The 25975-nt window shown below is 41.9% G+C and overlaps 1 protein-coding gene across 3 annotated transcripts in view; it reads left to right on the forward strand.

The window, feature by feature from the left end:
• The window catches only part of LOC121552683 (1-phosphatidylinositol 4,5-bisphosphate phosphodiesterase beta-1-like), a 187688-nt gene that overhangs the window by 26304 nt on the left and 135409 nt on the right, over positions 1-25975 (forward strand). The gene's annotated exons all lie outside the window — the stretch shown is intronic.

Here is a 25975-nt window from a genome sequence, read left to right on the forward strand (position 1 = left end):
AACAACAAGTAATGCATGCAGAGCAGAATTAGGACAATACCCGCTAATTATCAAAATCCAGAAAAGAGCCGTTAAATTCTACGACCACCTAAAAGGAAGCCATTCCCAAACCTTCCATAACAAAGCCATCACCTACAGAGAGATTAACCTAGAGAGGAGTCCCCTCAGCCAGCTGGTCCTGGGGCTCTGTGGCTCTGTGGGGTCTGATTGTGTTTGTGAACAGAGCCCCAGGACTGCAACACAATTAGACCCAAATCATGAGAAAACTAAAAGATAATTACTTGACACATTGGAAAGAATTAACCAAAAACAAAGCAAACTGTAATGCTATTTGGCCCTAAACAGAGAGTACACAGTGGTAGAATACCTGACCACTGTGACTGACAAATTTAAGGAACGCTTTGACTATGTACAGACTCAGTGAGCATAGCCTTGGTCGTGCTGCTGCTCCAGATTCAACTGTTCTGCCTGCGGCTAGGGAACCCTGACCTGTTCACCGGACGTGCTACCTTGTCTCGGACCTGCTGCTTTCGACTCTCTCCCTCTCTATCGCACCTGCTGTCTCGACCTCTGAATGCTCGGCTATGAAAAGCCAACTGACATTTACTCCTGAGGTACTGACCTGTTGCAACCTCTACAACCACTGTTATTATTATTTGACCCTGCTGGTTATCTATGAATGTTTGAACATCTTGAAGAACAATCTGGCCTTAAATGGCCATGTACTCTTAGAGTCTCCACCTGGCACAGCCAGAAGTGGACTGGCCCCCCCTCAGGGCCTGGTTCCTCTCTAGGTTTCTTCCTAGGTTCCTGCCTTTCTAGGGAGTTTTTCCTAGCCACCGTGCTTCTACATCTGCATTGCTTGCTGTTTTGGGTTTTAGGCTGGGTTTCTGTATAGCACTTTGTGACATCTGCTGGTGTAAAAAGGGCTTTATAAATACATTTGATTGATTGATTGATTGATTGATTGATTGATTGATTGATTGATTGATTGATTGAGAAAATGTATAACCATATTAGAGACACATATTTCCCTCAGATTACACAGACCCACAAATAATTCTAATCTTTGGGGGGCTTTTTTGATAAACTGCCATATCTGTTAAGTGAAATACCATCACAGAAGCAGGATTTGTGACCTGTTGCCACAAGAAAAGGACAACCAGTGAAGAACAAACACCATTGTAAATACAACCCATATTTATGTTCCCTTTTGTACTTCAACTATTTGCACATTGTTACAACAATGTAGCCATAATATAACATTTGAAATGTATATTCTTTTGAAACTCTTGTGAGTGTAATGTTTAATGTTCATTTCCGATTATTTATTTTACTTTTGTTTATTTTCTATTTCACTTGCTTTGGCAATGTAAACGTATGTTTCCCATGCCAATAAAGGCCATTTAACTAGAGAGAGAGAGCGAGAGAGAGAGAGAGAGAGAGCGAGAGAGAGAGAGAGAGAGAGAGAGAGAGAGAGAGAGAGAGAGAGAGAGAGAGAGAGAGAGAGAGAGAGAGAGAGAGAGAGAGAGAGAGAGAGAGAGAGAGAGAGAGAGAGAGAGAGAGAGAGAGAGAGAGATCCCTGCGGTTGCGGGCAGTGCAGTTGCCATACCAGGATGCTCTCAATTGTGCATCTGTAAAAGTTTGTGAGGGTCTTATTCATTATGATGTAAAAGGAGAAACTGATCCTAGTTCAGCACTCCTACTCTGAGACACTGTGAATACGGGCCCTGGTTTGTTTTACAGATCATAAAATGGTAGTAGTAACACTGCATATTGATAGAATCTGGTTTGAGAGTGTAGGGAGAATTTACAGAGGGATAACAAAGTTAGCAGTACGTGAGCTTTCTCAGGTCCGTATTGGTGCAGTGAGTATTGGTTCCATTCTCAGGTCCGTATTGGTGCAGTGAGTATTGGTTCCATTCTCAGGTCAGTATTGGTGCAGGGAGTATTGGTTCTTTTCTCAGCGAGGGGACTTTCCACTGGCTGCCCCTCTAGTTTGGAGACTGTCCCAGAATACATCTTGTCCAGACAGTTGTAGCTTTAGAGCCCAATATAGACCCTGTTATTTAATACTGCATGGAGCTAGCATGTCAGCCTAGCCTGTCAGCGCTGAGGAAAGCCCTATCTGGCTGCCTGGGTGATTTAAGAGTCACATGGTGAAATGGAAACTATTGGAATTGACAACACTCTATGGGCTAACATTCCGTCATCTGTCCTGTCTTAATGAAACTAAAGTATTATTCTTCCAAACCCTTAAGAGCTGAATCCATCTCCACTATCTACTCTGCAGTAAATCAGAAGAAATTGTTATCGTTCCTCCTCTTTCCCTGTAAAGCAATCATTAATTCCCCCTATCTTCCTCACTCTCACTCTCCCCTACCCTCAAACTCTCCCCCATCCCACCACCCCATGGCTCTCACTCAATCCCCATTTCCCTACCCCAAGCACACACCCTCCCTCCCCCAGTAGGAACCCTGCGGAGCACACATCGGTTTGTAACCTGGGAGCTGTCAACCATGCTGCTAGCTACCCCTGTGGCTGTCAGCAACGCTTCCCTCACTCACTTGTTTACCTTTCTTCCACTCCCCCACCCTCTCTCCCTTTCCATCCTCTATTTTTTGTCTCTTCCTCCATCCCTGGCTTGCTTGATCACCTCTCTCTCATCTCTCACTCCTATCTCTCACTTCTATCTCTCACTCCTATCTCTCAATTGTATTCCAGGTGAAGCTAGTTGAGGGAATGCCAAGAGTGTGCAAAGCTGTCATCAAGGCAAAGGGTGGCTATTTGAAGAATCTCAAATATAAAATATATTTTGATTTGTTTAACACTTTTCTGGTTACTACATGATTCCATATGTGTTATAGCATAGTTTTGATGTCTTCACTATTATTCTACAATGTAAAAAATAGTAAAAATAAAGAAAAACCCTTGAATGACTAGGTGTGTCCAAACGTTTGACTGGTAGTGTGTGTATATCTATAACAGAGTCTGATCTTGATTGCGCTGCAGAACATTATTGTGCACATGTACACATATGTTACTCATACAATTCATAAATGATCACTGGCCTTCTTATTGAGAAATACAGAGACACACACCCAGGGAAGCAGGGAGACAAAGTGAGATGCTGTCACGACTTCCTCCGAAGCTGCCTCCTCACCTTGTTCGGGCAGGCTTTGGCGTTCGTCGTCACCGGCCTTCTAGCCACTGCCGCTCCTCATCTCATCATTCCATTTGTTTTGTCTTGTTTTCCACACACTTGGTTCATATTCCCTCATCAGTATCTGTATAGGTGTTCCCTCTGCCCCCCCTTGTCTTTGTGTGTGTATTTCTTTTTTTGTTGTTTTGTTTTTCTATGGGGTAGATCAGCTATAATATTGCAGATAGATTGTAACTTCCATCAATGTAATTGTCTGCATCACTTCCAATCCCCCATATGTTTTTTTTCTTTTTCTCGCATATACAGTGGGGAGAAAAAGTATTTGATACACTGCCGATTTTGCAGGTTTTCCTACTTACAAAGCATGTAGAGGTCTGTAATTGTTATCATAGGTACACTTCAACTGTGAGAGACGGAATCTAAAACAAAAATCCAGAAAATCACATCGTATGATTTTTAAGTAATTAATTTGCATTTTATTGCATGACATAAGTATTTGATACATCAGAAAAGCAGAACTTAATATTTGGGACAGAAACCTTTGTTTGCAATTACAGAGATCAAACGTTTCCTGTAGGTCTTGACCAGGTTTGCACACACTGCAGCAGGGATTTTGGCCCACTCCTCCATACAGACCTTCTGCAGGATTTTAATCCATGACGGCGTAGTGTGTTACTAATGGTTTTCTTTGAGACTGTGGTCCCAGCTCTCTTCAGGTCATTGACCAGGTCCTGCCGTGTAGTTCTGGGCTGATCCCTCACCTTCCTCATGATCATTGATGCCCCACGAGCCACCTCCATGCTTCACGGTTGGGATGGTGTTCTTGGGGTTGTACTCATCCTTCTTCTTCCTCCAAACACGGCGAGTGGAGTTTAGACCAAAAAGCTCTATTTTTGTCTGATCAGACCACATGATCTTCTCCCATTCCTCCTCTGGATCATCCAGATGGTCATTGGCAAACTTCAGACGGGCCTGGACATGCGCTGGCTTGAGCAGGGGGACCTTGCGTGCGCTGCAGGATTTTAATCCATGACGGCGTAGTGTGTTACTAATGGTTTTCTTTGAGACTGTGGTCCCAGCTCTCTTCAGGTCATTAACCAGGTCCTGCTGTGTAGTTCTGGGCTGATCCCTCACCTTCCTCATGATCATTGATGCCCCACGAGGTGAGATCTTGCATGGAGCCCCAGACCGAGGGTGAATGACCGTCATCTTGAACTTCTTCCATTTTCTAATAATTGTGCCAACAGTTGTTGCCTTCTCACCAAGCTGCTTGCCTGTTGTCCTGTAGCCCATCCCAGTCTTGTGCAGGTCTACAATTTTATCCCTGATGTCCTTACACAGCTCTCTGGTCTTGGCCATTGTGGAGAGGTTGGAGTCTGTTTGATTGAGTGTGTGGACAGGTGTCTTTTATACAGGTAACGAGTTCAAACAGGTGCAGTTAATACAGGTAATGAGTGGAGAACAGGAGGGCTTCTTAAAGAAAAACGAACAGGTCTGTGAGAGCCGGAATTCTTACTGGTTGGTAGGTGATCAAATACTTATGTCATGCAATAAAATGCAAATTAATTACTTAAAAATCATACAATGTGATTTTCTGGATTTTTGTTTTAGATTCCGTCTCTCACAGTTGAAGTGTACCTATGATAAAAATTACAGACGTCTACATGCTTTGTAAGTAGGAAAACCTGCAAAATCGGCAGTGTATCAAATACTTGTTCTCCCCACTGTATATATATATACACACATACATACACATACATACAGTGGGGAAAAAAAGTATTTAGTCAGCCACCAATTGTGCAAGTTCTCCCACTTAAAAAGATGAGAGAGGCCTGTAATTTTCATCATAGGTACACGTCAACTATGACAGACAAATTGAGGAAAAAAAATCCAGAAAATCACATTGTAGGATTTTTTATGAATTTATTAGCAAATGATGGTGGAAAATAAGTATTTGGTCACCTACAAACAAGCAAGATTTCTGGCTCTCACAGACCTGTAACTTCTTCTTTAAGAGGCTCCTCTGTCCTCCACTCGTTTCCTGTATTAATGGCACCTGTTTGAACTTGTTATCAGTATAAAAGACACCTGTCCACAACCTCAAACAGTCACACTCCAAACTCCACTATGGCCAAGACCAAAGAGCTGTCAAAGGACACCAGAAACAAACTTGTAGACCTGCACCAGGCTGGGAAGACTGAATCTGCAATAGGTAAGCAGCTTGGTTTGAAGAAATCAACTGTGGGAGAAATTATTAGGAAATGGAAGACATACAAGACCACTGATAATCTCCCTCGATCTGGGGCTCCACGCAAGATCTCATCCCGTGGGGTCAAAATGATCACAAGAACAGTGAGCAAAAATCCCAGAACCACACGGGGGACCTAGTGAATGACCTGCAGAGAGCTGGGACCAAAGTAACAAAGCCTACCATCAGTAACACACTACGCCGCCAGGGACTCAAATCCTGCAGTGCCAGACGTGTCCCCCCTGCTTAAGCCAGTACATGGCCAGGCCCGTCTGAAGTTTGCTAGAGTGCATTTGGATGATCCAGAAGAATGTCAGATGAAACCAAAATAGAAGTTTTTGGTAAAAACTCAACTCGTCGTGTTTGGAGGACAAAGAATGCTGAGTTGCATCCAAAGAACACCATACCTACTGTGAAGCATGGGGGTGGAAACAACATGCTTTGGGGCTGTTTTTCTGCAAAGGGACCAGGACGACTGATCTGTGTAAAGTAAAGAATGAATGGGGCCATGTATCGTGAGATTTTGAGTGAAAACCTCCTTCCATCAGCAAGGGCATTGAAGATGAAACGTGGCTGGGTCTTTCAGCATGACAATGATCCCAAACACACCGCCCGGGCAACGAAGGAGTGGCTTCGTAAGAAGCATTTCAAGGTCCTGGAGTGGCCTAGCCAGTCTCCAGATCTCAACCCCATAGAAAATCTTTGGAGGGAGTTGAAAGTCCGTGTTGCCCAGCGACAGCCCCAAAACATCACTGCTCTAGAGGAGATCTGCATGGAGGAATGGGCCAAAATACCAGCAACAGTGTGTGAAAACCTTGTGAAGACTTACAGAAAACGTTTGACCTGTGTCATTGCCAACAAAGGGTATATAACAAAGTATTGAGAAACTTTTGTTATTGACCAAATACTTATTTTCCACCATAATTTGCAAATAAATTCATTAAAAATCCTACAATGTGATTTTCTGGAAAAATTTTCATATTTTGTCTGTCATAGTTGACGTGTACCTATGATGAAAATTACAGGCCTCTCTCATCTTTTTAAGTGGGAGAACCTGCACAATTGGTGGCTGACTAAATACTTTTTTTCCCACTGTACATATTCCTTTAAAAATATATATATTTCCCTTTATTACTTTCCAACCCCACCATCCCTTCCCTAATTGGAGTAAACTAGTGAACAATAATGCTTAGGCCTCTACTTCATGCTTATACATACTATATACATTTTATGGACACAGTCAATAATTATATTTTGTTTGTTTTTACTCCTGAACCTCTTCCGATCATTTTCATGATGTCCATCTGGTATGCTTCTATATGCCATATCTTTCTAACTGTGCTCTTTCACAAAAGCTCACAATATATAACCTATATACTTATTATGGACACAGCATGTCTTACACTAGTTATCTTGTTGTTATTAGTTGTTGTTATTAGTCCCATCCTTCAGCTCCATTCAACACCTCCCATCTATCTCTTAACACCATCCATATTGGATTTCTATTTGCCATATATTTTTCAACTGTACTGTGATGTTTTACAAAAGTTCTGAACCTTTCTATTCTCATTGTTTCTACAGTTTGTGAATTGAAAATAAACAATTTTGCTAAAAGTATTATTATATTATTGATCGATTGACTATGACTTTTCAGATCACCCAGTAGGGTCAGCGCCATGCAAATATTGCAATCCTTCAGCCATTCCTGGACCTGTGTCCAGAAACAAGCTACAAATGGACAGTACCAAAACAAATGATATAATGATTCTGTCTCTTCACAGCAAAATCTGCAGAGCTGGGAAGATTGTATCCCCCATACAAATAATATTCTATTGGTAGCAAGAATTTTATATAATAATTTATATTGAAAAATTCTAAGTTTCGAATCCAGCGTCGTTTTGCGTATCAGTTCATAAACACTATGCCATGGAATCGGTACGTCAAAAATCTCTTCCCAACTATTTTGCAATCTATATGGGACGGGTGTCAATCTTTTGGTCCTGAAATGAAACTGGTAAACTTTTTTATTTATCACAATTTTCTTTAACCAATTATGTTCTTTAATGCAAGGCCGACAGACAAGTTCCTTACTTTTTCCTCCTTCCACTTTCCTCTTCCATTTTTGCGGTAATGCTGCAATTATTTGGTTGTAATTTGGGGTAGAGCAGACATTTCCATATGTTTTTGTTAGCTGCATGTGCGACATAACTCCACCATTCCTACCGATAATATAATTTACGAAGATTATACCTTTTTTAAACATTTTCTCAAAAAAGAACGTTTTTTTTTATCAAGTAGTATATTTGAGTTTAACCACAATATTTGTTGCAATATTTGTTCTGTCATTTCTGGAGGATTAATTTGAAATTGCAACCAACTTTCTATGGCTTGTTTTAGAAATAGTGATATTTGGGAGATGATTTCCTTTTCAAATACCTGAAAGTGAGGGGTTGTAATCTGAATAAAGGGAAAAAGTCCCTTCTTGAACATTGGGTTAGGCAATCTTACTAATTTGCTAGAGAACCAGTTCGGATTTAAGTATAATTTTTGTATGAGTGAAGCTTTTAGTGATAGGTCTAATGCTTTAATATTTAATAATTTCTGTCCTCCTAATTCATATTCATTATATAAATAGGCCCGTTTAATTTTGTCTGGCTTGCCGTTCCAAATAAAATGGAAAAATTTTTTTAGGTAAACTGGGATAATACTAAAGAGTTAATCAGGGTGATTTTTCCACAAATTGACAGGTATTTACCTTTCCATGGTAGCAAGATCTTATCTATTTTTGCTAACTTTCTATTAACATTTTTCAGAGTGAGATCATTTATTTCATTTGGGATATGTATTCCGAGTATATCCACATCACCATCAGACCATTTTATTGGTAAACTACATGGTAATGTAAAAATTGTATTTTTAGTGATCCAATACGTAATATAGTACATTTATCATAATTTGGTTGTAATCCAGAGAGGTTAGAAAATGTATTTAGATCCTCTATGAGGCTGTGGAGGGATTCAAGTTGTGGATTTAAAAGAAAACATAAATCATCAGCGTACAATGACACCTTTGTTTTTAAGCCCTGGTTTTCTAATCCCTTGATATTATTGTTGGATCTGATTTTAATAGGTAACATCTCGATGGCAATAATAAATAGATATGCCGATAGTGGACAACCTTGTTTCACTCCTCTTGACAGTTTAAAACTTTCTGAGAAATAGCCATTATTTACTATTTTACACCTAGGGTTACTATACATGATTTTAACCCAGTTTATAAGAGATTGCCAAAATTGAAATGCTCCAGGCATTTATATATAAACCCCAGTCGTACTTTATCAAATGCCTTTTCGAAGTCTGCTATGAATAGTAGGCCTGGTTTCCCAGATTTTTCATAGTGTTCTATTGTTTCCAGTACTTGCCTTATATTATCTCCAATGTATCGCCCACGTAAAAAACCTGTCTGATTAGAATAAATAATGTCCGTCAATAACTTTTAAATTCTATGCGCTATACATTTTGCTAGAATTTTTGCATCACAACACTTAAGTGTAAGGGGCTGCCAATTTTTTTAATGGACTGGATCTTTATATTTTTCAGTAATAATGAAATCAGACCTTCTTCTTGAGTGTCTGATAATCTACCATTTACATAGGAGTGGTTAAAACATGCTAATAACGGTCCTCTGTGTATATCAAAAAAGGTTTGGTATACCTCGACTGGTATGCCATCCAACCCTGGAGTTTTCCCGGACTTAAAGTCTTTAATTGCATCCAGAAGTTCCTCCTCTGTAATTTCACCTTCACATGAGTCTTTCTGTATGGCTGTTAATTTTACATTATCAATAGAAAAAAATATCTACAATTTGCTTCAGTTAGAGGAGATGGAGGCGACTGGAACGAAAACATATGCTTAAAGTACTTTGTTTCCTCCTTCAAAATATAATTTGGTGAATCATGGGTGACTCCGTCATTTGTAACCAGTTTCAATAAATTATTTTTGGTAGCATTCCTATGTTGAAGATTAAAAAAAGAATTTGGTGCATTTTTCCCCATATTCCATCCAGTTTGCTTTATTTTTTATAATATATTACACTTGATCTTTCTTGAATAAGTTTCTCAATTTCTTTTTGTTTTTCCTCTAATTTATTCTGAGCCTCTATGTTACAGTTTTTATTGCTATCTATCTGTTCTGTTAGACCTTCTATTTCCTTTGTTAGTGTGGACTCTTTTGACCTAAATTGCTTTTGTTTTCGAGATGAGTACTGAATTGCATGGCCTCTAAAGGCACATAACCTATGTTATGTCGGAAAAAATCAGTTATAAATTCCTCTTATATCATCTTATCCTTTTATAAAATAGTATACATGTTCTTTAATATTACAATCCCTATCATGGCTAGTATTGGGTGTTCCATTATTCGATTCCTCTATTAGAACTTTCAGAATAGCCATGGAGTAATCTTTGTGTCTCTGAACATTTGGTTGTCAATATACAGTTTATCGACCACGAGTGCAACACATTTCCCTTTTAATATATTTTCCTTGAAGATTGGGTACAGAACTTTACGCCGTTCTGCAATCTCCCTCGGAAACGGATCATTCATGCCTATTTTCGTGCGAGCAAGTATTTTACCTAGGCTTTTAACCATTGCTTTATCCTTAAAAAAAGCAAATTTGGCAACGATTGGACGCCTGTATTTCTGTCCTCTTTGTCCGAAACGGTGTACACGTTCGAGTTGGATTTTATCGACAGCCTCGAGTGGGATTTGAAGCACTGTAAGAAAAATGTCCTTCACAATATTCTCAGTTACTTCTCCCTCTTTTTCCTGAATACCCGTAAGTACTAGATTTTCTCTCATTGATCTAGTTTGGATGTCTAGTAAGGCTTCTCTCAGAAGGTTGTTCTCCTTTTTAAGTTCCCTAACATCCGTTTCCATCTTAGTGACTGTCACTTTTAATTTTTTGGTTTCTTTCTCCATTATTGCAGCTTTTTCGTCACTCATTTCAAGACTAGCTTTCAACTCCTTTACATCCTTACTGACCAACTCTAGTATGCCCAGTTTGTCATTTATCGATTTCAACAGGTCGCTTTCCACACTTACCAGACCCAGTGGTGAAAAGCATATATCATCTGTATCAGTCGACGAGTCGTGTTTTCTCTTGGAGATTGGTTCTCCTGGTTTATCTTCCGACATGTTTGGGTGTTGCGTGTTGTTGTAATATTTGTCGACATATTTCTCTAGCCTTATGATTTGTTTTGTGTTATTATCCAGATTGAATTTTATTAACTGCGAATATATGAAATGCTAATATTTAGTCTAACTTGCTGATTTTGAATATTATGTTTTTATCTGGAGGTGATTTGTACCGCTGTCTATTCAATACGCCATCTTGTCTACGTGCGTTCCTAATGTTGTGTGTGATTGTTACTTTGTGGAGGTACCGCTAGCTCGGTTGAGCATTATGTTATTTTATCGCCGGGAATATTTAACTATGTATGTTTGGTTCCCAGTACACATTTAAGTCGCACTGGGATCGTGTTTACGCATTGCTGCGGACTTCCTTATTGGGCTTATTAAAGCATATTCCTTCTTAACACTACTGCGCCTGACTCCGTCCTTCCCCTCACCCACAGATGCAGGGAGACACAGAGAGACAGAGGGACACAGACAGACAGGGAACCACAGGGAGTGTTACCCTCAGGGCAGTGCAGGTTAAGCATGTTCATTAATTTCTCCTTGTTCTCTGGCTGGCCCTGCTGGCTTCCTGAACGTGATGGGTATTCTAATAGGCTCTTCTGGCTGTGTTGTTGCATAAACGACTATCCTCAGAGACAAACATTTTATTCTCGTAAAATCAGTGTACAAGTTGCACCAACCAGCTGAATTGCCATTGTAGTTTACGAAAAGAATGTTATAAAAGTTCAACATTAATCCACAGAGTGGAGAGCCCTGTGTTGCAGTAGTGCCCGAGGGCACTGGGCCCCACAGTGGAGCTTCATCCTGGGGACCTGCTGTTCCACGAGGCCCTCCTGTGGAGCTCCGTCCTTTTAAAGACACTTCAAAGGCAGGTTTTTACAGGCAGGATGGGAAGTTGAACTCTGACCCCCGTAAACACACGCTAATTGATCTGATCTGAGGGAGAGGAGGGGGGAGAGAATGCGTGATAAGAAAGAGGAAATGTAAGAGAAGGGGGAGAGAGAACGGGGGAGAAGGATGGAGAAAGGGGGAGGAGGAGGGAGAAAAAAGGCTAGTGAATGTCTCCATCACCTCCATGGAAGGAAACGCATGTTGTTAAAGGAGTGTAGAGTAAAGTGCTCCAGTAGTGATCCTCATATGGAGATGTGCGTCACATAAGCAAAGCAGGTTTAGCATGTTTATTCCCTCAGCGTACAGTTTATTAGGTAAACCCATCTAGTACCGGATCGGACCCCCCCTTTGCCTCCAGAACAGCCAGAATTTTTGAGGGTGTTGCATTCAATCATTGCTCAATTTGTATCAAGGGACCTAACGTGTGCCAGGAAACATTCCCCACACCAGTACACCACTGCCAACAGCCTGTACCGTTGACATCAGGCAGGATGGACCAAATCCTGATTCTGCCATCAGCATGACACAAGAGGAAGCAGGATTTGTCAGACCAGGCAATGTTTTTCCACTCCTCAATTGTCCAGTTTCTTCTTGTTTTTAGCTGATAGGAGTGGAACCCGGTGTGGTCCTTTGTGACAAGGACCGACTAGTTGTGTGTTCCGAGATGCCGTTCTGCACACCACTGTTGTACTGACCATTATTTGTCTGTTTGTGGCCCGCCTGTTAGCTTGTACGATTCTTGCCATTCTCCTTTGACCTCTCTCATCAACTAGCTGTTTTCGCCCACAAGACTGCCGCTGACTGGATTTTTTTTGTTTGTCGCACCATTCTTGGTAAACCTCAGAGCCCAGGAGGGCGGCCGTTTCTGAGAGACTGGATCTGGCGCGCCTGGCACTGATGATCATACCACGCTCAAAGTCGCTTAGGTCACTCATTTTGCCCATTCTAGCGTTCAATTGAACAATAACTGAACTGAACAATAAGCCTGTCTTTCTGCTTTATATAGCAAGCTACGGCCACGTGACTCACTGTCTGTAGGAGCGATCCATTTTGGTGAACGGGCCACTGAGTGTATATGGTTGGTCATTTCTGCATGTTGTAAGTCATTTGTTTATGCCTATGGACCCTGATCAAAAGTAGTGCACTATAGGGAATAGGTTGCCAATTGGGATGCAATCATCCTTGTCGCAGCAAGTCAGTTCACCGCTTAGCCAGGTTCATTTTCCACTTCACGGCCTCAATCTCACACAGCAAAATTGAGAGAGAGCGAGCGAGAGGGAGCGAGAGGGAGCGAGAGAGAGCGAGAGAGGTGGATGGATGGATAGGAAGAGAGAATGTAGGAGAAAGAAAGAGATGAGAGAAATAGTCATTGCACATTCTTTGAGAGTGAAAGAGAGACCCTGTGGATCACCAGCCGGATGTAAGGTTGACTGCTATGAGCGGAGGTCCAGACTCCACAAACATAGGCTGAGTCCCAAATGGCACCCTATTCCCTACAAATGTACACTACTTTTGACCATAGAGTGGAGGGCTCTGGTCAAAAGTAGTGCACTACGTAGGGAATAGTGTGCTATTTGGGACGCAAACAGGGTTTCCTTCTGGTTAGAGCAGGGAGTTCAGTTAACACATAATCATATTACAGCTCGTCTCAAAGACAACATTTTAGCAAATTAGCGTAAAATAGGATGATAGAAAGATTGGCTCTCTCTCCCTTAACATTTGACTTGGCAGTGGCTTGCTGCAGAGAGGCCAAATTCGAGGCTACTTAGACTCTGTGGCGGCTGCGTCTCATTCTTGTGACGTTGGTCGGTGATAAAAAATGACTTGTGATGCTTCTGTCCCCTGCTTTCCACCAATCACAGTTGTCATTTCTAGCCCCAAAGAAATGTCTCCACGCTTATTTGTAGTTTGAAGGAATACATGATTAGATTTTATGTGATTTCATTTCATTTCAATTGGTGGTTGCTTTACTTTCCTTGAATGCACTTATTGTAAATCACTTTGCATAAGAACATCTTCTAAGTCACTAAAATTTCAATTTAATTGTATGGGTACATGTTATTTTAATCCCATTGACCGAGCAGTAGAACACTTGCCCATGTCAGCCTGCCTCCAATGCCTCTACAGTATGTACTGTGAATATTTCAGTGCCCCCATTTTGAGTAACATCCCAATGCTTTCAGACTAGCTAAGACTGTGTGGTCTTCTCTCTGGTGCCTCCATGGAACATGGAACTAAAATGGAACATGGAACTCTGAAAGGGCCTCGTCTGACTCTCCTGTATCAATAATGGATCGTAAGTGCGGTCTAGACCTCCATTTGGAACGGTGGTGCAGTGGTATTTAAGATGTGGTTAGTGAGAGCCCTGGTGGAGAGAGGCATATTTAAATCATAATGTGGTTCCTTTCTCATGTCCTCCTTTCATTAACAAGGCTTGAGAGGGGAGGGGAGAGAGAGGCAGAGAAATGGAGAGAGAGCAGAGATAGAGAGAGAGAGATATATGTTGTTGAGAGTAAGGCTTGGGTATAACTCTGTAATGGTCTGCTCCATTGACCTCCAGTCATCCAGCTGAGCCCAGCCAGTGTGCTAACATACGCAAACATGTGCACTCGCATACACATAGGCACTGTAGGATGCCAACACACACTGTATGGCACAATGTCATTAGCACAACACTGTCCAACAGGACAGATGACACATGGAGAAGACAACGGGATGATTTAAAAATATAATATAAGCCATTTAGCAGACGCTTTTATCCAAAGCGACTTAGAGACATGCATACATGCTACATATGGGTGGTCTCGGGAATCAAACCCATGGCATAACTCTGAAATGCCATGCTCTACCAACTGAGCTACACAGGACCACATTTGATTTGATTTGATTTGATTTGTCATCAACATTAGAAAGAGATTAGACAAAGCGAGAGAGAGAAATAGCACATTCTTTGTGAGAGTGAAAAAGAGACCGTGTGTGTGTGTGTGTGTGTGTGTGTGTGTGTGTGTGTGTGTGTGTGTGTGTGTGTGTGTGTGTGTGTGGTGTGTGTGTGTGTGAGAGAGAGACAGACTGGGCAGCCTACATTATTTAGTTGGTTTTAGAACAGCAACAGTTCAGACAGAGTCAGAGGTCAGGTGCAACAACAGGTGGTGTTTATAACCGTGCTGGTGATGAGAAGACTGGCTCCAGGGTTGTTTACAAAAATGTAAAAACTTCAAAGATAGTTTGAGTGCTATAACATGTTACCTGCATGAACAGCCCTCCTAGAATTAGGAGCACTGGCATTACCTGGCACAAACCATTAACACCTTTAAAGGACAAATTCACTTTATTTTACCCCCAAAAGATGACGTTATAAAAGTGTCCAGACACTTTTTTTGCGATTTCACTTGGTTTTGAGAAACTTACCCCACTTATCCTCATGCTCATTCAGCAGTTGCAGGGGCGCAGATAAAACATGAACACAGGATCCAAAAACACCCAAATATGTCCTTTTAGAAATGGCAACGCTCTCAGTTTAGATGTTGTTCACATTAAATTGTGTCATTTCGAAATGTATCCACAACGTTCCGTGTGCGAGCATGGGCAGGCTTTATGTCACCACAATGGGAATAAGAAAGCACGTGCATGCTCGCACACAGAGAAGTATCGTTTTCACACACAGAGAAGTATCGTTTTCGCACACAGAGAAGTATTGTTTGAGTCTAACAAAATGGAATATAATATTGCTTAAAATTACACCATTTCAATTTCTGAACACTTCTATAACATTTAATTTACATAAAAAATGTGGTTACAAATAGTTTAACTTGTCCTTTAAGCAGGTAGCCTATAATATAATATATTTTGTATTTAAACAGTGATAACATGTTTGAAAGTCAATACTATTGCTCAATTTACACAACAATGGCCAACAATTAACACGTTTATCAAAACAAATACATAATTTGCATATTAACATTAGCGTTTCTAATAAACAATGAAAACACCCCCGAAATGGGAGAAGTCAAATAACCAGAGGCGGGAAACCTGTGGATAAAGTCGTGAACTTGACTGGCGCGTGTTCCCCTCATAGTGTATTCATTCTGCCAATTCTGTTGCAAAACGTTTCTTCAACGGAAGCAAACAGAACGAAACGGGGAGGGACGTACTTGAATTTGTCCAATAGAAAATGTTTGCGACTGTTTGGCGGAATGAATACACCCCAGCTCTGAGTGTTGGTGAAAGACAGGTTGGTGTTACCAACGGAAGAGAAGCAAATAGTAAAAATGTATTTCTAAATACAGTAGGCCTAAGTGATAGGCTACTATTACCAGACTTGCGTTTGGTCTTTTCACGATACAAAGCACAATGTTTACAATTGTGAAAAATACAAAATACAAAGCAAGCAATGTTTGTAACAAAACATAGTCTGTTTGTGTGAGGAGAGAAGGAGGCAAATAGCCGTTGAGTCGATAGCTCACAGGTACATCTTCACTGTGTGTGTCTGTGCGTGAATGAGTTTGTGTGTGTCTGTGTGAGTGTGTGAATCCGCTTTTTGGCAGGACATCAGTCCACTTGGGGATATTTGTAGCCTACTTGTGGCCTAATTGCACACGTGAGTGTATTGTAAGACGGGGAGTGTTAGTGTCTCTAACCTGGGTGACACGCATACATCATCATCCTCTACAAATGAATCCCCATGCAATAGGCTAATGTGTTTCCTAACCACTACCCTACACACACACACACACACACACACACACACACACACATACACACACTGTTCTGTTGTTATTTGTTATCTGTTTCATGTCCCTGTAAACTAGGGTTGGGCGATATATTATGATAGCATCGTCTATCGACGATGATTGACAGCCATCGTCAATGGTGACGACATCGTGATGTGAAAGATGATGGTTTAGCCCAGAGCCATATACACTGAGTGTACAAAACATTAGGAACACCTTCCTAATATTGAGTTGCACACCCTTTTGCCCTCCGAACAGCCTCAATTGGACTCTACAAGGTGGCATGGACTCTAGGCGTCGAAAGCGTTCCAAAGGGATGCTGGCCCATGTTGACTCCAATGCTTCCCACAGTTGTGTCAAGTTGGCTGAATGTCCTTTGGGTGGTGGACCATTCTTGAAACACACGGGAAACTGTTGAGTGTGAAAAACCCATCAGCGTTGCAGTTCTTGACACACTCAAACCGCTGCGCCTTGCACCTACTGTACTACCATACCCCGCTTAAAGGCACTTCAATATTTTGTCTTGCCCATTCACCCTCTGAATGGCACACATACACAATCTATATCTCAATTGTATCAAGCCTTAAAAATCCTTCTTTAACCTGTCTCTTCCCCTTCATCTACACTGATTGAAGTGGATTTAACAGGTGACATCAATAAGGGATCATAGAATTCATCTGGATTCACCTGGTCAGTCTATGTCATGGAAAGAGCAGTAATGTTTTGTACACTCAGGGTATATAAAGGGTTAGGCCAGGTTTTAGAACGTCAGCTATGTTAGCGCCCATATAGAACTTTATTTTTGAAATGTTGGTGATGCGCGCCTCCGACAGTTCCCTATGAATTTAACTGAAGTTTTTATTGATTAGCATTCGCAATACTGGGTATCCAAGTCTTGCATACCTTCTTCATAGGTATTGAAAACTATCATAAATAAACAGCACAATGCGGAAGCGTCAATTATCACTTAGCAACGGCTATGGAGGAGAAAGTGGCACTCTGAATCTTCAACATCATTGGCCTAACTCTCTCTAAATATGGTTCTGGTTTAGCCTATTTGAACTTGACTGGCGCCGTGCTGAACAGAGTTTCGCAGCACACAGCAGGGCAGCACACAAGTGACATTCCGAGTAATTTTCCGATTCCTATTTTGCTATAGCCTATGTTATATACAGAACGCAAAAGAGGAATGTAGTCTAGACAGAGTGGAGAACTCCACCAAAACAGTGCAAAATGTCCAGTCAGAAAACATTGTTTCTCTCTCTCGCTCTGTCAGATGCATGGGCCTTAAGGGTTCCACACAGTCTATCTGACGGAGCTTTGTTGGCGTAGCTCTCTATGTAGTTTGTGCGGCTGAATTTGTGGAACGCGACGCAAATGGAGCTCCGTAGCTCCTTATGTGTAGACTGTGAAATCACTGTGGAGAGCCCTTTAGGCCCAGTGGTGAGGTGGGGGATATACCCACTTTTTTTTCAGTGGGCATTGCGTATGCTCTGATCTTCAGCCCCACTGATGCGCACTGTATCAAAGTAGTGTAGTGGAGGTATCAATTATGTAGTACAATAGAGAAATCATGCACAAATTAGCCTACACAATCGCAAAGCACGTGAAATATATTCACATGCGTGCCTTGAGTGGAATATCGCAGCAAGAGTGCGCAGCTCTCAACTGGTTGTCGCATGGAGCAGCTCACAGAATAACGACATCGGTAGCCAGTAGTGTAGGTAGGAAAGACATTTCAACTCATGATATCTACCAATAAATGCTGACTAAGGCAATAAAGGGTATGCAAACCAGGTATTGAAAAAGTTTGATCCGAAGTCTTGGGTGAATCTTAGCAATGTTTAATTCAGTCAATTCATTTCTAAAGGCTTTCCCCAAAAACCTTCCCAATTAAATGTTGACTGCAAGGTAGGCCTACCTGGCAGAGTGATATCATGATGATATGTATCAATTGTGAGGGCATTTGTTTTGCAAACTCTGCCATCACATGTACACTGTAGGCCTACGTTGTACAGTACAGAAACACGGCTAGCCAAATGTACTCTTGCTAGGGGCCAAATTGAATTAAAGGGCAACTACTCTCCCTACAAAATGTGTTTAGATTTTTCCCAGACCTCAGAAATGGTCTCCTGATGTGCTTTAATGATTCTTGTGGACTTAGAACATCTGACTTTTGTTGTTTTTCTATAAAAAAAAAAGGGGGTTTTGAGAGTGAAACCTGAAAAAACTATAGGAAATAGGGTGCCTTTCCTGTTTGGGAAATTTTGGGCAATAATCTGAGTATACCCACTTCTCCAGGCACCACTACACCACTGCTCTAGCCTAAACCTATAAAAAAAATGTTTATAACAGACGCTCGTTAACTATCTTGTGTCTAGCTGTTTAAAAAAACGTAGACTATGTTCCCTTCTCTCTCCATTCAATAGGCTATGAATATGACGCTAACGCTTTACTTGACACCCAGTCTCATAACACGTTATGACACGGTCATAACAATGTCATAATATGTCATAACAGCTGACATAACTTGTCATAACCTGTCATAATATGGTCATAACACTGGCATGACACATACATTTAGACCTGTTGTGACATATATTGCATTATTTTATTATTTTTAGTGTCAAAACCCACAAAACCTACCACACAAGGCAAAACTTTTCATTACACCATAGCCTACTTGTCAACAGCATGTTAATGTTATATAACATTTTCTGAACTTGACCATATTAGATTGTCATTTTAATTGCGCACAAATAGATGTCAGATGCACCTACCCCAATGCTCTGTTTGCTGATGACTGGGATGAATGCAGGAGCAGATTTCAGGAACAGAACAAGACACCCTCTTTTTGACTGATGACTGACATAAGGGCATGTACGTGATATGCCTATCTAGCTTATATGATTACGATGGTCATAATGCTTCTTGACAGTGTTATAAAGTGTATTTTCTTAGCCCAAGTAAAGTGACATAGGATGGTCATAATGCTTCTTGACAGTGTTATAAAGTGTATTTTCTTAGCCCAAGTAAAGTGACATAGGATGGTCATAATGCTTCTTGACAGTGTTATAAAGTGTATTTTCTTAGCCCAAGTAAAGTGACACAGGATGGTTGTAATACTTCATGACAGTGTTATAAAGTGTATTTTCTTAGCCCAAGTAAAGTGACACAGGATGGTCATAATGCTTCTTGACAGTGTTATAAAGTGTATTTTCTTAGCCCAAGTAAAGTGACACAGGATGGTTGTAATACTTCATGACAGTGTTATAAAGTGTATTTTCTTAGCCCAAGTAAAGTGACACAGAATGGTTGTAATACTTCATGACAGTGTCATAAAGTGTATTTTCTGCTAGTTATTTAAAAAGGATGAAAAAAAACATGACTGTAAAGAAGTCATTACAACAACAACAAAGGACTTAAGAAACAAACTTTCAAACGGAAGGAAACTTCTTGGCAGGGAAAAAAATCATTTGAATAAATGTGGGTTTTGACACTCTTATGTAGGTTTCATAACCAGCCATATAATAATGCAATATATGTCACAACATGTGTAAATATATGGGTCATGACAGTGTTATGACATATTATGACATGGTCATGACCATGTCATAACGTGTTATGACGCTGGGTGTCAAGTAACGTGTTACCAATATGACTTTGGGCTATAGGCTACGCTTTCATCGTTTTATGCAAGGCTTTCTCCCAATCAAACAATGAATCTAACAGAGTTCCATCTCAAAGTCATTTGAATAACCTAAAAACGTGAGGTAGCCAGGGGACTAATAATGAGAGAGAACAAACAATATCAATAGCCTATAGAAACATTTAATTCTCATTTTTTATAAAGTATATGTGTATTAAGAAATACATTACCCATGCGGGCCGGGAAAACCATCCATGCGAGGTTGAAAACCAAATAGCCAATAACCTGTCCTCCTACTGGCCTATCATAAAATCTTTAAGAGAAGTTAAAGTTATGAACAGTAGCTTTTTTCCCAAATATTCTAGCCTAAGAAGGTGTTGTCCTAAAGTTGCCGCTTTCAAAATTAACAAGACTGAAAGTCTATAGCCTAAGCCTAGGTTATTCTCAATCACAGCTTTATGAGAGATATAGCAAACATGTTGATTTATTTACTATGTTATGAGACAAATAAAGCTATTATTATCCCGTTCTGAAAACGGGAGACAGTCAGTTTCTCTCCAGCCCATTAAGTATAACCTAACTCACTACTGTTCCTCATCAGACTTTTACTGCTTCATCAATGTTGCGCCACACACACACACACACACACACACACACACACACACACACACACACACACACACACACACACACACACACACACACACACACACACACACACACACACACACACACACACACACACACACACACACACACACACAAACCTGTTCCATGCTGAAGCTCCTCTACTAGAAAGGAATATTAGAAAATATATTTTTTATTTTATTTTTTTCACCTTTATTTAACTAGCTAAGCCAGTTGAGAACAAGTTCTCATTTACAACTGCGACCTGGCCAAGATAAAGCAAAGCAGTGCGATAAAAACAACAATACAGTTACATATGGGGTAAACAAAACATAAAGTCAAAAATACAACAGAAAATATATATACAGTGTGTGCGAATTTAGTAAGTTATGGAGGTAAGGCAATAAATAGGCCATAGTGCAAAAATTGTTACAATTTCGTAATTAACACTGGAATGATAGATGTGCAAAAGATGATGTGCAAATAGAGATACTGGGGTGCAAATTAGCAAAATAAATAACAATATGAGGATGAGGTAGTTGGGTGGGCTAATTTCAGAATGGCTGTGTACAGGTGCAGTGATCGGTAAGCTGCTCTGACAACTGACACTTAAAGTTAGTGAGGAGATAAGAGTCTCCAGCTTCAGAGATTTTTGCAGTTCGTTCCAGTCATTGGCAGCAGAGAACTGGAAGGAATAGCGGCCAAAGGAGGTGTTGGCTTTGGGGATGACCAGTGAGATATACCTGCTGGAGCGCAGACTACGGGTGGGTGTTGCTATGGTGACCAGTGAGCTAAGATAAGACGGGGATTTGCATAGCAGTGATTTATAGATGACCTGGAGCCAGTGGGTTTGGCGATGAATATGTAGTGAGGGCCAGCCAACAAGAGCGTACAAGTCACAATGGTGGGTAGTATATGGGGCTTTGGTGACAAAACAAGACTACATCCAATTTGCTGAGTAGAGTGTTGGAGGCTATTTTGTAAATGACATCGCCGAAGTCAAGGATCGGTAGGATAGTCAGTTTTACGAGGGCATGTTTGGCAGCATGAGTGAAGGAGGCTTTGTTGCGAAATAGGAAGCCGATTCTAGATCTAACTTTTGATTGGAGATGCTTAATGTGAGTCTGGAAGGAGAGTTTACAGTCTAACCAGACACCTAGGTATTTGTAGTTGTCCACATACTCTAGGTCAGACCCGCCGAGAGTAGTGATTCTAGTCGGGTGGGCGGGTGCAAGCAGCGTTCAGTTGGAGAGCATGGATTTAGTTTTACTAGTGTTTAAGAGCAGTTGGAGGCTACGGAAGGAGTGTTGTATGGCGTTGAAGCTCGTTTGGAGGTTTGTTAACACAGTGTCCAATGAAGGGCCAGATGTATACAAAATGGTGTCGTCCGCATAGAGGTGGATCCGAGCGTCACCAGCAGCTAGAGCGACATCATTGATATACACAGAAAATAGAGTCGGCCCGAGAATTGAACCCTGTGGCACCCCCATAGAGACTGCCAGAGGTCCAGACAACAGGCCCTCCAATTTGACACATTGAACTTTATCTGAGAAGTAATTGGTGAACCAGGCGAGGCAGTCATTTGAGAAGCCAAGGCTATTTAGTCTGCCAATAAGAATGCGGTGGTTGACAGAGTCGAAAGCCTTGGCCAGGTTGATGAAGACGGCTGCGCAGTACTGTCTTTTATCGATCGCGGTTATAATATCGTTTAGGACCTTGAGCGTGGCTGACGTGCACCCATGACCAGCTCGGAAACCGGATTGCATAGCAGAGAAGGTACGGTGGGATTCGAAATGGTCGGTTATGTCACACCCTGGCTCTGGGGACTCTATATGTTGAGCCAGGGTGTGTAGATTCTATGTGTTTATGTTCTGTGTGGGAGTTCTAGTTGTTGTATTTCTATGTTGGCCAGAGTGGCTCCCAATCAGAGGCAACGAGTGTCAGCTGTTGCTGGTTGTCTCTGATTGGGAGCCATATTTAAACAGTCTGTTTCCCTTAGTGTTTGTGGGATCTTGTTTCCGTTTGGTTTGTTTCCGTGTTGGTTGTGTTAACCGTAGGACTGCACGTTTCGTTTGTTGTTTTGTTGTTCATATTATCACTAAAGATAATAAAGTTTAAGTATGTTTGCAACTAACGCTGCGCATTGGTCTACTCCGTCTAACGATCGTGACAGGTTAACTTGGCTTTCAAATACTTTCGAAAGGCAGGGCAGGATGGATATAGGTCTGTAACAGTTTGGATCTAGAGTGTCACCCCCTTTGAAGAGGGGGATGACCGCGGCAGCTTTCCAATCTCTGGGGATCGTTAAGAAAGAGATGTTGAACAGGCTAGTAAAAGGGGTTGCGACAATTTCGGCGGCTAATTTTAGAAAGAAAGGGTCCAGATTGTCTAGCCCAGCTGATTTGTAGGGGTCCAGATTTTTCAGCTCTTTCAGAAAATCAGCTGTCTGAATTTGTGTGAAGGAGAAGCGGGGGGGCATGGGCAAGTTGCAGCGGAGGTTGCAGAGCTGGTGGCCGGGGTAGTGGTAGCCAGGTGGAAAGCATGGCCAGCCGTAGCAAAATGCTTGTTGAAATTCTCGATTATTGTAGATGTATCGGTGGTGACAGTGTTTCCTAGCCTCAGTGCAGTGGGCAGTTGGGAGGAGGTGCTCTTATTCTCCATGGATTTTACAGTGTCCCAAAACTTTTTGGAGTTAGTGCTCAGGATGCAAATTTATGTTTGAAAAAGCTAGCCTTTGCTTTCCTAACTGATTGTGTATATTGGTTCCTGACTTCCCTGAAAAGTTGCATATCGCGGGGGCTGTTCGATGCTAATGCAGTACGCCACAGGATGTTTTTGTGCTGGTCAAGGGCAGTCAAGTCTGAGGAGAACCAGGGGCTATATCTGTTCTTAGTTCTGAATTTTTTGAATGGGGCATGCTTATTTAAGATTGAGAGGAAATAACTTTTAAAGAACAACCAGGCATCCTCAACTGACGGAATGAGGTCAATATCCATCCAGGATACCCGGGCCAGGTCAATTAGAAAGGCCTGCTCGCTAAAGTGTTTTAGGGACCGTTTGACAGTGATGAGGAGTGGTCGTTTGACCGCGGACCCATTACAGACGCAGGCAATAAGGCAGTGATCGCTGAGATCCTGGTTGAAGACAGCGGAGGTGTATTTAGAGGGTACATTTGTCAGGATGATATCTATGAGGGTACCCATGTTTACAGATTTAGGGTTGTACCTGGTAGGTTCGTTGATAATTTGTGTGAGATTGAGGGCCTCTAGTTTAGATTGTAGGTTGGCCGGGGTGTTAAGCATATCCCAGTTTAGGTCACCAAGCAGTACGAACTCTGAGGATAGATGGGGGGCAATCAGTTCACATATGGTGTCCAGGGCACAGCTCGGGGCTGAGGGGGGTCTGTAGCAAGCGGCAACAGTGAGAGACTTATTTCTGGAAAGGTGGATTTTTAGAAGTAGAAGCTCAAACTGTTTGGGCACAGACCTGGATAGTATGATAGAGCTCTGCAGGCTATCTCTACAGTAGATTGCAACCCCACCCCCTTTGGCAGTTCTATCGAGACGGAAAATGTTGTAGTTGGGGATGGAAATGTCTGAATTTTTGGTGGCCTTCCTAAGCCAGGATTCAGACACTGCTAGAATATCAGGGTTGGCGGAGTGTGCTAACGCAGTGAATAACTCAAACTTAGGGAGGAGGCTTCTGATGTTAACGTGCAAGAAACCAATGCTTTTACGGTTACAGAAGTCAACAAATGATAACGCCTCGGGAGTATGAGTGATACTGGGGGCTACAGGGCCTGGGTTAACCTCTACATCACCAGAGGAACAGAGGAGGAGTAGAATAAGGATACGGCTAAAGGCTTTAAGAACTGGTCTTCTAGTGCGTTGGGTACAGAGAAAAAAAGGGGCAGATTTCCGGGCGTTGTAGAATAGATTCAGGGCATTATGTACAGACAAGGATATGGAACGATATGAGTACAGTGGAGATAAACCTAAGCGTTGAGTAACGATGAAAGAGATAGCATCACTGGAGGCACTGATTGAGTCAGTCTCCACGTGTATGGGGGGTGGGACAAAGGAGCTATCTAAGGCAGGTTGAGCTGGACTGGGGGCATTACAGTGAAATAGTACAATAAGAAATAACCGAAACATCAATAAGCAAGGCATATTGACATGGGAGAGAGGCATAAAGCAATCACAGGTGTTATTCGAGAGAGCTAAGACAACAGGTGGTAATGGCGACAAAGTTTGGGCTGAGGCTAAACATAAACAGGATGCGGTACCATATAAAGGAACAGTCCAGCAGGCATCAGCTGTATAGCTGAGTTATCATAAGGTCCAGTGAACAGCAATAGGAGAGTTCGGAGGTAGTTCGGGGCTGCTACAGCACTGGCGAGCAAAGAGGCACGGCTTGTGTGTGCTAGTGGGCCGGGGCTAGCAGATGGATCTTCGTGGTCGACGTCGTAACGGGAAGCCTGTTGAAACCACATCAGACGATTTCGTCGGCAGACCAGTCGTGTTGGAACGGCGGGGCTCCGCGTCAACACTAGGAGGTCCCGTCCGGTTGACAGAGAGGTAGATAGCCGGGAGATGGGCCTGGCTCGAGGCTAGCTCAAGGCTAACTGGTGCTTGCTAAGGGGCAATGGTAATTAGCCAACGACAACAGCCATTCGGTTGCAGCTAGCTAGTTGCGATGATCCGGCGCTAGGGTCCAGTGATTCCGGCAGAAAATCCGATATGCTCTGGGTCGATAGCACGCTGTGCAGACTGGCCGACAAATTGTCCAGGCTAGAGCTAGAGCTGGCTGGTGGGTAGTGCAGGCCACGGACAATGGTTTAGACCGCTAATGGTGGCTAATAGCAAGTAGCTAGCTAGCTGGCTACAACAGCCATTCGGTTGCAGCTAGCTAGTTGCGATGATCCGGCGCTAGGGTCCAGTGATTCCAGCAGAAAATCTGATATGCTCTGGGTCGATAGCACGCTGTGCAGACTGGCCGACAAATTGTCCAGGCTAGAGCTAGTGCTGGCTGGTGGGTAGTGCAGGCCGCGGACAATGGTGAAGACGCTAACGGTGGCTAATAGCAAGTAGCTAGCTAGCTGGCTACCACAGCCATTCGGTTGCAGCTAGACTAGTTTCAGCACAAGGTTCTTGATAAAAGTTATAAAGAAATAATAGAATATTTTCCACGTTGGGTGAGGCGGGTTGCAGGAAAGTATATTTAGTTAAAGAATGAAAAGTAAAATTGAGAAATATATACAAAATAGACAAAAAACTAAAAAAAACTGGCTATTTACACAAGGACACTACAGAAAACACGAACACACTGCTACGCCATCTTGGATTCACCTGCACTTAGCCTCTGTCATGATTCGTCCAGTTGTATTATTCAATTTCACGCTATAGCCCAAAGGTCGTTTTAGCTGTTTAAACAATATATACAAATACAATTTATTTAGTTTTTTGGGTG

This window comes from Coregonus clupeaformis, chromosome 36 (assembly GCF_020615455.1).
Source record: "Coregonus clupeaformis isolate EN_2021a chromosome 36, ASM2061545v1, whole genome shotgun sequence".
Taxonomy (NCBI): Eukaryota; Metazoa; Chordata; class Actinopteri; order Salmoniformes; family Salmonidae; genus Coregonus; species Coregonus clupeaformis.